Raw genomic sequence first — 14,832 nt, 5'->3', positions numbered from 1 at the left:
GGTTTTAGGGGGTTTTAGTGTGCCGGTTTTCCTGCCATTGGTTTAAGGCAAGTACCTGCCCTCCCCCTTCCCCCGATTTACGATTTTTTAACGATAAATCGGGGGAATTGGTATTGTATCGTGGCCCTAATGATTTTTGACGATTTAAAATATATCGGACGATATTTTAAATCGTCAAAAAACGATTCACATCCCTATCAATCATTGACTCTACATTTACAGCTAGATTCCCAGTGGTGTGGGTGTCCGAACAGTGGGAATTCGTAGGTGCTCCACGAGTTGTCTGAGTATAAATTTCCCACCAGCACAGGAATCCACTAAAGCTATTATGAGGAACTCAAGGGCATCTGAATTAATGGAGACTGGAAGGGTCAGTGGAGAAGATGGAGAGGTTAAACCTAGGAGGAGTCCTCCTGCGGATCCTAGGTCTGCGAGTTTCCCAGACAGATAGGACAGGTGGGTACAGCGTGACCAGGTTGTCCACAGTACATGCAGAGGCCTAGTTTTCTCCGGTGATGCCTTTCTTTAGCTGATAGATGACTGCGGCCCAGTTGCAGGGGTTCCTCTTCCTCAATACTGGGTACCTGCGGTGGATGAGAGCGAGGTGGTGGTCGAGAGCGAGGAACCTCCGATGACATCTTCTTGGGACCATTAAGTTCCTGTGACCGACCATGCAGACGACAATCAATATGTCCAGCTAAGTCAATGAGAGAGTCCAGGTGATCAGGGAGCTCATGTGCTGCTAGTTAGTCTTTGATGTGAAAGTTAAGACCTTCCAGGATAATAGCCCGCAGGCAACCCTGGTCCCAATGTAGTTCTGAGGACAAGGTTTTAAACTCAATAACATAGTCAGTCAAAGGCTTGGTACCTTGTTGGAGATGCCCAACCTGGAAGTCCAGGCGGGCGCTCAAGGCAGCGGGAAGGTGCATGAATGCACGCCACGACACCCGGCTAGACATCCGAGGTCACGGCGTGCGTTCATGCACCTTCCCGCTGCCTTGAGCACCCAACTTGGACGTCCAGGCGGGCGCTCAAGGCAGCGGGAAGGTGCATGAACGCACGCTGCGACCTGAGCGCCAGGCTGGACATCCGAAGTCACGGCGTGCGTTCATGCACCTTCCCGCTGCCTTGAGCGCCCAACTTGGACATCCAGGCGGGCGCTCAAGGCAGCGGGAAAGTGCATGAATGCACTCCGCGACCTGAGTGCCAGGCTGGATGTCCGAAGTCACGGCGTGCTTTCATGCACCTTCCCGCTGCTTGAGCGCCCAACTTGGACATCCAGGCAGGCGATCAAGGCAGCGGGAAGGTGCATGAACGCATGCCGTGACCTGAGCACCCGTCTGGACATCTGAGGTCACGGCATGCATTTATGCACCTTCCCGCTGCCTTGAGCGCCCAACTTGGATGCCCAGGCGGGCACTCAAGGCAGCGGGAAGGTGCATGAACGCACGCCGTGACCTGAGCACCAGGCTGGACGTCCGAGGTCATGGCGTGCATTCATGCACCTTCCCGCTGCCTTGAGCACTCAACTTGGACGTCCAGGCGGGCGCTCAAGGCAGTGGGAAGATGCATGAACGCACGCCGTGCCCTGACCGTCTACAACAGTGGCAGCAAGCTCAGCAGCAACCGGTACAGCAGCATTGGCATGGGCTTCGACCAGCAGCACATTGGCCCTCACTCCAGCTACTCGGACTTGCGCTATGGGGCCCCAGGAGACCCTGAGGCTGACGGCGCAGGCCCATGGCAGGCCAGTCCACGCTCCAGCCTGTGCGGTCAGTCCCTGGAAGTGGAGAAAGAGCTGGTGCTGCACATGAAGAAAGAGTATTTTGGTAAGTAACTAATGTGTGGTACTTGCTTCAATGTCAACAGAAGTTCATGGGCCTTCCCCCTGCCTTGAGCACCCAGGCTGGACGTCCAAGCTGCGACCTTAGATGTCCGGTTTGGACGTCCAGCCGGGCGCTCAAAGCAGTGGGTCTGTAGGAGAACCATCCACTTTCCTGATGGAATCACATTTCAAATGACATTTCAAATGACATGCGTGTCCATGAAGCCTACCGCTTCATGGACGCGCTTTGGACGCCGCTTGCATTTGCGTCTCATTTGAATACTGTATTGAGCGGTATGTGAACCAAATTGTGTGCGTGGCAAATGAGGGTGCGCCCGGCACTTCTGCAGTCTTTCTTACGCATCCTTACTGTATCGGCCTGTGAGTTAGCAAGGATTGGACTTGTCCGGTCTAAGCTACTCTGCCGCTTCCGTGCTGCCGCTGGAAGCTCTCTCTGCCCTTCGGAATATTCTCTAACTTGGGTACCCACTCCTCGGGGGCCCTTTGCTTTCTTTCAGGTGCCTTGCTGGGATCAGGTAGTCGCTCCTCGAGGGCGTGCTCTCCCTGCCTCGGTGCCTGTAACCATCTACTTCTGCCTGGTGGAATTGTCAACCTTACAGCTACCATCTAGTGAGTAATCTAATTTTCAGTCTGTCTCATCTACAGCTCTCCTGTGCTTGGAACCTACACTTGGATCTCCCTATACCATTTCGGTGAGACGGGTTCCCTCTGCCGAGGGTCCCTGGACTGCTACTTCTGGATCACCTCACTACTGCCACCTCTGGTAGTATACATCAGCTGTACAATAAAAGACAAAACTCTGTGTTTGTGCATCTCGAGTTTAGCCCAGTACTGTGGCTCCCCACGGGGCTCCTCCCCGTGGGCGTGGTCATCCCCCACAGTACCCAGGAATCCACTCAAACACCTCAAAACCATAACAGAGAATTGGATCATTACGCTCCCAAAGAGGTGATGCCCAGGCCAGGGCTTTTCCGTCAAAAGAGACAGTATGTACGAAGTTTTGGACACTACATCTGGAAAGTAGGTAGGTTGCAGAGAAAAGTGCATACAGCACTGATTCAGAAAGCCCCTACATAACAGGGATCACCTATAAAACGTATAGGTACAGGCAAGGGTACGGAGTGCCATATAAGCCAGTGGTTCTCAACCTTTTTTCTGTCAGGACGCACCTGACAGATGGTTCTCAAATGTGTGACACACTGAACACAGGACCATCATAGGGCGAAATGAAAAAGTACAGTTTGCATCCACAGGAACCCCCCTGACCCACAATAATGGATGTAAAGCAGAATTATGACATTCCCCGTAAAATTCACCTTACAAAAAATGTATTCTGGTTCTAGTGTCATCTCAGTAACAGCAACACAAACTCCAACTTCCAGGTTCAATAGCCCTACTTATAAAAAGACAGCAGTTTATCACTAATGCATGTCATCTTGAGAAAATACAACAAATAAGACTGATACAGTAAAATACCTCACCTCGGTCACATACACAGAACCGACTTAAAATACTCCCAGGATCTGCAGTAATGCACATAAACTAATCCGCACACAGTTACACTTGTATTATGGAATGCATTCAAACAGTAACAACCCTACCTATGAAAAGGCAACACTACAAATATTAAATCAGGCCCTAAACACCAATACACCTATTTGGAAAACAGAACTATCCAAGCAGCTATAGATCCCATCTTGAATAACTATACTAATAAGCAGAATAAATGTTTCACAAAAACTATGAGCAGAATAAAATCCAACAATTACAAACTCATAAAAATTATTTAAAATTCTCCAAACACCAATAAAATATTTCAAAACAGCAGACACATCACATAATATTCAGTAATTAAAATGGCAGTCAATCAAGAAAAATAAACTTAAAAAGCTATCTTTACTAACCACCTCCAGCAGCTCTCCAATTCCTCTTCCTTGCAGGCCAGTAGCACACACCAGAAGCAGTAGTGGCTGAAGCTCTGTACTCATGGTCCTCTTCCTTAGGGCCCACGACAAGTCTCTGTCTCTCACACACACACATACCAGTTACACCCCTATGACCAGTTTCTGTCTTTCACACACCAATCATCTCCCGATCAGTCTCTCTTACACACACACCAGTCACCTTCCCGATCAGTCTCTCTCTCTCATGTACACACACACACACACACAGGCTTTCCACTTCCATGTTCTTACATATACAGGCTTCTCACTCCCATGCTGTGTCTCACACACACCCATGTTTCTCACTCCTATGCTAGCTCTCTCCACATGCACAGACTTCTCATTCCCTCAATCACTTTCTCTCACATACACACACACTCCAGTCATCTCCCTGACCAGTCACTTCCATTGTCTCTCCTATATACACACATCTCCTCTCTGACCAGTTTCTCTCAATCATACACATGCTCACTCTCACACACTTTACATAGATGATCTCAATCAAATGCTCTCACTTACACACAGGCTCTCAGTCACAGTTACACATACACACTCTCAATCACACATACATTCTCTCACTTACAGACAGGCTGGCTGGCTGGCTCTCTCTCTCAATTCCTGCCCCCCCCCCCCCCCGAACACAAATGGTAGCTGCAGCAACCTCCTCCTCCTCTACCCCCCACAGGCCAAGAAAGAAGAATCCCATCGGCCACGGGAGGCTATTTCTGCTGCTTCTGATTTTGCTTCGGGCTCACACTACTGCTCGGGGCCGCCGCTGCCACCACTACATTTTCATGTAGCATGGCTCTTTCTTCTTCCCGCGCACCCCACTGCACATCACTTCCTGTTCCAGGCCATGGGGGCAGGTGCAGGAAGAAGAAAAGGCCAGCTGCAGTTGCCAGCCTCCTCTAATACTGCTGCCATTCCCATCCGGGTTTGAACGTGCTGATAGCCCAGGCGGCAATGGCAGCAGTGGAATATAGCCCGCCTCTCACTCGGTGAAGGAAGAATGGGGAAGAGCAGTGGGAGACCAGTAGCACGTGACACACCTGCCGCTGCTTGGCGACACACCGGTTGAGAAGCGCTGGTATAGGCAACGCCTGTGAAGTGGCAGTGAGTTTGTCAGGCGTCAAGGCAAAGTCCAGACGAGAACTCAACTGGTTAAAAGTGTTGGTCAAAGTCTCTAGTGCCCTCTGTTGCTCAGAGAGTCATTGGGCCAGGCCAGTGATGATCTGGAGGGCTGAGACCTGAGCCAGGTCCATGGAGTTAGCAATCTGTTCTGTTATGTTTTGGTATGGATGTGAACCCTGGGCCGCGGTGAGATATGTCTCTGCCCATAGGGAGGAGCCCTGGGGGCCTCACCATCGGAAGGCGTGGTCTCAGTTGCTTAGGACACAGCTGTAAGATAGACTTTATTATGGAAGAGAAAGAGCAGAACCCGTGAGTGGGGAATGAAGTTACAGTTCTTGAGCAGAGGAGTATACCCAGGGTGATACCTCAGATGTGAAGATCCGGTAGTGGCCTGCAGTGCGGGGTACGCCGAGGATGACTGTACGGTGATGGTGATGCTGAGGTAGTCTGAGGTACAGGAGCTCAGAAGAAGATGATGAGGCAATAACCTACAGTGCAGGGTGTGATGTAGCAAATCCTGCTGAGCAGGATGCAGTAGTGGCCAAGGCATGGGGTTCACTGCAGGGAATCCCAGCAAGGCTTGGTAGAGATGAAGTTCAAGGATAGTACTCATGAGGAGTGGTTCCAGGAGAGTGTCCCAAGAAGTGGAACAAACAGGAGATCAAGGCAGGAAGGCCCTCTGAAGAGCGAATAGCCTAGGAACACGGAATAGCCTCCTAGGAGCGGGTACTCAGAGCGTTCACACACCAAGAAAGGAACTGGAACCAGAAGTCCAAGAAGAAGCGGATTCAGCAACGAGGAAACTCCTTGCTAACTCGTAGGAGCATAGGGCCAGTCTGCTTAAGTACAGGTAGCGAGACAATGTCATCCAGAGAGGACGCCCCCGAGGTTCCCGCTATGACGTGTACATAGGTGGCCCATGCGCATGCGCGCCCCTAAGTGACTCCAGAAGCAAGATGGCAATCGGCATCACCCACACCATCCTGGGAACGCCATTCTTCCTAGAATCAGCGAAGAAAGAGGTGAGCATGAGAGGTCACAGCCATCTGTGACCGACAGGCGCAACACCAACATTTTGCACAATAAGTATAAGAACATAAGAACATAAGAAAATGCCATACTGGGTCAGACCAAGGGTCCATCAAGCCCAGCATCCTGTTTCCAACAGTGGCCAATCCAGGCCATAAGAACCTGGCAAGTACCGAAAAACTAAGTCTATTCCATGTAACCATTGCTAATGGCAGTGGCTATTCTCTAAGTGAACTTAATAGCAGGTAATGGACTTCTCCTCCAAGAACTTATCCAATCCTTTTTTAAACACAGCTATACTAACTGCACGAACCACATTCTCTGGCAACAAATTCCAGAGTTTAATTGTGCGTTGAGTAAAAAAGAACTTTCTCCGATTAGTTTTAAATGTGCCCCATGCTAACTTCATGGAGTGCCCCCTAGTCTTTCTACTATCCGAAAGAGTAAATAACCGATTGACATCTACCTGTTCTAGACCTCTCATGATTTTAAACACCTCTATCATATCCCCCCTCAGTCGTCTCTTCTCCAAGCTGAAAAGTCCTAACCTCTTTAGTCTTTCCTCATAGGGGAGTTGTTCCATTCCCCTTATCATTTTGGTAGCCCTTCTCTGTACCTTCTCCATCGCAATTATATCCTTTTTGAGATGCGGCGACCAGAATTGTACACAGTATTCAAGGTGCGGTCTCACCATGGAGCGATACAGAGGCATTATGACATTTTCCGTTTTATTCATCATTCCTTTTCTAATAATTCCCAACATTCTGTTTGCTTTTTTGACTGTCGCAGCACACTGCACCGACGATTTCAATGTGTTATCCACTATGACACCTAGATCTCTTTCTTGGGTTGTAGCACCTAATATGGAACCCAACATTGTGTAATTATAGCATGGGTTATTTTTCCCTATATGCACCACCTTGCACTTATCCACATTAAATTTCATCTGCCATTTGGATGCCCAATTTTCCAGTCTCACAAGATCTTCCTGCAATTTATCACAATCTGCTTGTGATTTAACTACTCTGAACAATTTTGTGTCATCTGCAAATTTGATTATCTCACTCGTTGAATTTCTTTCCAGATCATTTATAAATATATTGAACAGTAAGGGTCCCAATACAGATCCCTGAGGCACTCCACTGTCCACTCCCTTCCACTGAGAAAATTGCCCATTTAATCCTACTCTCTGTTTCCTGTCTTTTAGCCAGTTTGCAATCCACGAAAGGACATCGCCACCTATGCCATGACTTTTTACTTTTCCTAGAAGCCTCTCATGAGGAACTTTGTCAAATGCCTTCTGAAAATCCAAGTATACTATATCTACCGGTTCACCTTTATCCACATGTTTATTAACTCCTTCAAAAAAGTGAAGCAGATTTGTGAGGCAAGACTTGCCCTGGGTAAAGCCATGCTGACTTTGTTCCATTAAACCATGTCTTTCTATATGTTCTGTGATTTTGATGTTTAGAACACTTTCCACTATTTTTCCTGGCACTGAAGTCAGGCTAACCGGTCTGTAGTTTCCCGGATCGCCCCTGGAGCCCTTTTTAAATATTGGGGTTACATTTGCTATCCTCCAGTCTTCAGGTACAATGGATGATTTTAATGATAAGTTACAAATTTTTACTAATAGGTCTGAAATTTCATTTTTTAGTTCCTTCAGAACTCTGGGGTGTATACCATCCGGTCCAGGTGATTTACTACTCTTCAGTTTGTCAATCAGGCCTACCACATCTTCTAGGTTCACCGTGATTTGATTCAGTCCATCTGAATCATTACCCATGAAAACCTTCTCCATTACGGGTACCTCCCCAACATCCTCTTCAGTAAACACCGAAGCAAAGAAATCATTTAATCTTTCCGCGATGGCCTTATCTTCTCTAAGTGCCCCTTTAACCCCTCGATCATCTAACGGTCCAACTGACTCCCTCACAGGCTTTCTGCTTCGGATATATTTAAAAAAGTTTTTATGGTGAGTTTTTGCCTCTACAGCCAACTTCTTTTCAAATTCTCTCTTAGCCTGTCTTATCAATGTCTTACATTTAACTTGCCAATGTTTATGCTTTAAAATAAAGCAAAATTTCCTATGGAAATACTCCCGTTTTATCTCATAGAAATGTGAATTTTCTCCTATAGTCAGGATGTGAAGGCAATTGTGGGTGTTTTCCATTCTAAATCCCACACAGAAGCCTTTGCTGCTATGAAGTCAAAGGAATGCATTGGGGCAGTTACTTTAGCGACTCGAACTCTGGAAATGTTTAATGGTAGTGGTAACATTTTGGGATTGGGTAAGCAACAGAGGAAGCCTGCTAGTGAATTTAAAACAGAGGTTTTTTGAAGGGCAGTTATCCATTTGGAGAAGATTGTTTTGGCTGGAATGAAACCCGGTGGAAAGGACATTTCTGATATTAAATTGGAATTTTCCTCTCGAGTTAAAGTGGTTCAGGGTGGATGATTCTGAAAGCAATATTTCTGTGATGCAGAGGACATGTGCATCTTTGAGAAGAGATAATAATGCACTACATGGTATGATTGCAAATCTGAAAAACTTGAAGAACGCGAGACTAATTAAATTTCCCTAGGTTAGACAGCATTGCTCCTCAGGATCTGTTTTCCTATTATTTATTAGAAATGCTCAAGGTTTATTTTATTTAACAGCATTTCTGAATGACTTTACAGTTAAAACTATCACCCAAAGTGATGTACAAAAATAACAGTTAAACAAGTTACAAAATTCACACATCTAAAATAAAATCCTTAAAAATATAACAAAACTTAGATAATTCCATCCCTCCTACAAATTTCTCATCCTCCCAGTATAAACTGTGCAAATTATTAATAGTGAGAGACGGTATCAGAGGGGGGTGCTATTCCCCCTACTCCTAGGGAATATAATATCCCAGGACAATAAGCAAGGATGGTGAAGAATGACAAGGAAATAGTCCCTAGCTTTTTACATCTTAAGTTAATGGAAAAGAAAATCCTCTTTCAATATGTTTAGTTTAGGGTAGTGTTTGTGTCTGAGAGTGATCGAATAGTTGATGTCTGTGGGGATAAAAGAGGTGGAAAATGTGTTAGATTGTTTTAATTGGACAACATGACACCTGAATCATATGTTCTTGGTAATATAATGTTACCTGTTTTTCAAGATGATCGTGTATAATTATCTTTATATTCTTTACTCTTTAGTAGTTACAGTATGTTTTTTAGTGTTCAAATTGATGCAATCTTAACAAAGAAATGTTTTGGGTTTTTTTTTAAATATGTCACTAGATTATTTTCTTCCTTTTCCTCAGCAAAAGCAACCCTGGTAGTCAAATTGGCATTTAGAACATAACAACATAAGAATTGCCAACAGGGTCCAGTATCCTGTTTCCAACAGTGGCCAATCCAGATCAAAATACCTCGCAGGATCTTAAAAGATTCCATCCCCTTTATCAGTTTGGTCACCCTTCTCTATACTTTTTCTAATTATGCTATATCTTTTTGGAGATACGGAGACCAGAACTGCACACAATACTCAAGGTGCAGTCTCACCATGGAGCAATATAGAGGCATTATGACATTTGCCGTTTTATTCTCTGTTCCTTTTGTTGTGCAGGAGGTGGACCCTTGGGCCGAGATGGGGGTGAAGCTACCCGCAGGGCAAGCCCAACGGGTCCCCACCGTCGGCAGGCAGAGCTGGCTGACTGATGGAGACCGGCTGGAGCTTCGCCAATACCAGCCCTTGTTCCCTGCAGGTTGAGCCCTTGAGTTAGGTGGGCCTCCATCCGAGGTCTTCTCTGGGACGACAACGAGGTCAGCCAGGGGCCAGTAGCAGTAATAGGAGAAGGTGGTCTGATCTGGATGAGGTGGAGTCCCGGAAACCCGGGCACCAATGAGAACAGGCGGCAGACAGAGGGCGCCCGAGTAAGAGCAGGCCAAAGCCTGAGAGGCCTAGTCCAGAGAGAAGACAAGAGGAGCATCGTAGAGCAGGCTGAAGTCAGGGCAGGCGGCAGGCAAGGAAGAGTGGCAAGTAAAGCATAGGTCAATACCAGAAGTCAGCTGGAGGATGGTCAGGCAAGGCAAAGGTCAAACCAGGAGACGGGCAGAATCGTAGTCAGACGAAGCAGAGGTCAGATCCAGGAGACAAGCAGTAGCGTGGTCAAACGAAGCAGTGGTCAAAGTCAGGGGACAAGCAGTAGCATAGTCAGACGAAGCAGTGGTCAAATCCAGGAGTCAGTCAGTAGCATCAAGCAGGGTAGACACGGAACTCGGGAGCAGGAACGGGTACCAGAATCAGGAACAAGAACACAGACGAATCAGGAACCAGGAACACGGAGGAGATGCAGGGACAGCAACTAAGCACACGACTAGTGTGAAGACCTGTTGCCAAGGCAAGGAAGCAGTGGCTGGGCCCGGTCTTATATACCGGGGCCCAGTGATGTCATCATATGGGGCCGTGGGGTGTTTTCCCGCCGCAGCCCCTTTAAAGGGAGACCAGATGCGCGCGTGCAGCTAGGGAAGAACACAGCATGAGACATCTGTTGCGGAGCTGAAAGCATGGGGAGCAGCCCAGGGTCGGAGGCGGCAGCCCACGGCCACAACAGAAGCAGAGCCAAGTGCTGGAGCAGGCAAACGGAGGTAAGAGGGCTAGCCGCCGGCCTGCCACGGCTGGCATACGCAACACGTTTCTTAATAATTCCTAATATTCTGTTTGCTTTTTTTTTTCCACATAGATTAAGAGCAGAAAGATCATATTCAAAAGATTTGTCCAGCTAATTTTTGGAATTAGCTAGACAAATTGCAGGGTTCAATCATCCCTCCATTAAGAAGGTAAATTTTGTCTGAGCAAACCATTGCCTACACTAAATTAACACATGCGCAGGAAGAGAAAGAGTTGGAGACATTTCTGGAGTATGGTTACATTGTAGCCAGAGAACACTGAATATTAGCACTCTCTTTTTAAACTTAGCCAGACAACTCTGGTCAGTTCAGATGCCTGTCCTAAAGTTACCCAAACAACTTATTCAGGTAACTATATCTGGGTGTATTCAGTGGCCATCTTACCCAGATAAATGGCTCTGAATATCTGGGTAAAGGTATCCAGGTAACTTTCCCACTCACTGGTCCACTGATTATCTACCTCTTTATTCTTAAAATTTACATAGGATAAAGAAGTTTTATTTTATGATATGAAGAGATTCCCAGACAAACAGAAGATTTGTAACTATGAGAAGTGCTATTGTGCAGTTGGGTGCTACCTTTCTCCAGAAACAAGCAGGATGATATCATCAGACGGAGCCTAACACAGAAAATTTATGTCAAATTTTCTAGAACTTTAACTTGGCACACTGAGCATGCCAAGCATGCCCTATACCACGCATCCACGTGGGGTCTCTTTCCAGTCTCTTTTTCTGTGGAGCTCTAAGCATCGCGGTGTAAGTGAGCTCAATTTGGCTTATTGGCTTTGTGGAAAACATTTTTTTCTCTTTTTCTCTCATTTATGTGGATTTTCCTCACGGGGTTCGTCACCGAGTCCCTCTCGTGCTTCCCCATAGTGTTCCTAGTTAGGGTTTTCGATGCTTTTGGTAAGTTTCCTTTCACTGTCAATTCCCCTGCAGTGTCGGAGCCTCAGTGGCAGCCAGCCATCAACGCCTGCTGCCATCGATTTTAGTTTATGTCCCTTTTATTTCAGCCCATCATGACCATGTCTAATTTTCGGCGATGCCCTTGGACCATGTCCATTATGGCCCCCATGGGACATGTGTCCTCTGCCTGGGGGCATCGCATGACATCCGGGGTTGCCGCTTATGTACACAAATTATCCCAAAAGGACAATGTCTTCGGCTTGATAAGATGGAACAGCTCTTTGGGCTGAGGAAGACCGAGCTATCAGCATTAGCATTGGCTGCATCTGCATCAATGGACCTCAGAGCCACATCAATGGACATCGTGCCATCAAAATCAGCGGAACCATCGGTTTTGTCGTGCTGTCAGCGAATAGGGTGCCGGAGATGACCACATTGATCTCCTCCAGGCTGAGGATGTCGCCAGCTGGCAGTTGAATGGGCAATGCAGAGCATCGGTCCTATGGCACCTACGGCACCGGTGCCAGTACCATCCATCCTGGAATTGCTGCTGAAGAAACTCAATGCACTCATCAGTTCATTACTCACACAACTGGCATCTGTTCCTGGGCTGGCAGAGATGTAGGGACTTGTAGCGCTCCGTCCAGCTTTACCGGTGCCTGCACCTCTGGATGAAGGCCGAGCACCTAGGAACCCATCCCCTGATGCTTTTAGTGAGGATGAGAGTCCTTATAAACCCTGGGGGTAAGATACTTCTGAGCCTTCCTCTGAGGGCTCTGAGGGTCTCCTATCAGACCCTTCTCCAGAAGAGCGAAATAAGTCTCTGCCTGTGGACTTAACCTTTGCAGAGTTTGTGAGGGTGATGGCCATCCCATTTCAGTTATTGATGGAGGAGGATGCCAGGCACAAAATGCTTGAGATCCTCCAGTTTGTGGAGCCTTCTAAGAAGATTGTGGTGGTCCTGGTGCAAGATATCCTAAATGAGTTGCTGCTGAGGATATGGGAACACCTGCTCACAGTGCCTTCCATTAACAAGAAGGCTGATGGGGTTTTCCTTATTCCGAAGACTGCCGGATTCAATAAGCATCAGCTGCCCCACCAGTCGATGGTGGTTGAATCTCCTCTCAAGAGAGCCAAGCTTTCTTGCCTACAATGTTAATAATCTTTATTTTGATCAAGGGCAGTTTAAATGTTTTATTAAGTCTCTCATAAGGTGAATGTTTGCTTAGGTGAAAAAAAAAACTTGTCATTTTCCTCTGACTGGATTAGGCATTTTGGGATTAGATCTGTGATTTGTAAACGTTAAATGTGTGTTTTATTTGAGCTGGGATACAGCATCTGTACTTTTTATTTATATTTTGGGAGTTATTTGTATGTAATTGCCAACTTTGCCTCATATATGTTTGTTACCTCTTTGTATGTCATAAATAAGTTATGGTTATTACAGGGTTTTTTTTTATTTTTAAGTCAGTGAGACTATCCTGCATATTCAAATCTAAAATGTCTATTATAATTTAGAAAAATAAAATATAAAATTAATAATAAAAAGGATTGTCTACTGCAAGTACAAAGCTGCCTTTGTTGCATTTATCTATAAGTGTGCAATATACACATGGGAATGAAAACATTTTGAATGTAGTGACAAATTAAATGCATTTGGCACTCTAACATATTATTAACTCAAACCGCATGAGCAAAACTGCCTTTATCACCCTTCGGGTTTTGTTTTAACCACTTTTCGCAAAATACTTCCAGCTCTAGTAAAAATGCTGACTCGTCTCATTCTTGCTGGATTTTGTTTTACATTATGATAAACTATGAAAGAACTGAATGTGTGTCCTGCTGCCAAAAATGCAAAATAGGCATGATTAACAGCAGGAACACTGAGCGTCTAAAAGAATATTATACAAGATGGACAAATGTTTTCCTTTCCATTCTAAATACCGTATTATGCATATGTGACTATGAATTCTTCAATCCTTTAGTTTTGTTTGGCATTGACACGTTGTCTATATATATTCTGCTGTGCTTGTTGTGTGACAAAGAACTTGGGTTGATGCCATATAGTTAGGGTTCAGCTACTCAAGACATAACTGGAAACAGAACTTTGGAACCATCCAAACTGTTCAAAAGAGGGTTAAACACTGGATAAACTATTTATGGAAAGTGGCACTCGTAACATGCTGCATAGCATTTCAGACGTTCATGGAGTGTTAAATGAAGGAATGGCCTAGTGGTAGAGAACTAGGGTTCTCCCACTGATGTTCTTTGTGATTCTGTGCAAACCATTTTCCCCTCTATTACTGTAGGTAAAACTTAAACTTAAGCTCCCTGAGGCAGGAAAATAGCTTCTGTACTTGAAATGTAACATTGCTGGGCCTTGGAAAGGCAAATAATCAAATCTGAGCAACTGTATGATTCCCATCTTCTTGAATGGCGGCTGCAGAGTCCTGTTTGGTTTTTTTTTACTATGATTTATATTAGGGATGTGAATCGTTTTTTGACGATTTAAAATATTGTCCGATATATTTTAAATCGTCAAAAATCGTTAGGGCCACGATACAATACCAATTCCCCCGATTTATCGTCAAAAAATCGTAAATCGGGGGAAGGGGGAGGGCAGGAAAACCGGCACACTAAAACCCCCTAAAACCCACCCCCGACCCTTTAAATTAAATCCCCCACCCTCCCGAACCCCCCCCCAAATGCATTAAATTACCTGGGAGTCCTCCGTAGCGGCGGTCCGTGGCTAAATCGGGGGAAGGGGGAGAGCACGAAAACCGGCACACTAGATCGTGAGGTCTTCAGCCGGCGCCATTTTTCAAAATGTCCGCCGCAAAATGGCGGCGGCCATAGACGAAAACGATTCGACGCAAGAGGTCATTCCGGACCCCCGCTGGACTTTTGGCAAGTCTTGTGGGGGTCAGAAGGCCCCCCCAAGCTGGCCAAAAGTTCCTGGGGGTCCAGCGGGGGTCAAGGAGCGATTTCCTGCCGCGAATCGTTTTCCGTATGGAAAATGGCGCCGGCAGGAGATCGACTGCAGGAGGTCGTTCAGCGAGGTCCGGAACCCTCGCGAGATTTCCGGACCTCGCTGAACGACCTCGCGAGATTTCCGGACCTCGCTGAACGACCTCCTGCAGTCGATCTCCAGCCGGCGCCATTTTCCGTACGGAAAACGATTCGCGGCAGGAAATCGCTCCTTGACCCCTGCTGGACCCCCAGGAACTTTTGGCCAGCTTGGGGGGGGCCTCCTGACCCCCACAAGACTTGCCAAAAGTCCAGCGGGGGTCCTGAACGACCTCTTGCATCG

This window comes from Rhinatrema bivittatum, chromosome 2 (assembly GCF_901001135.1).
Source record: "Rhinatrema bivittatum chromosome 2, aRhiBiv1.1, whole genome shotgun sequence".
In the NCBI taxonomy this organism is placed as follows: Eukaryota; Metazoa; Chordata; class Amphibia; order Gymnophiona; family Rhinatrematidae; genus Rhinatrema; species Rhinatrema bivittatum.
Note: the sequence above shows the minus strand (reverse complement) of the source record.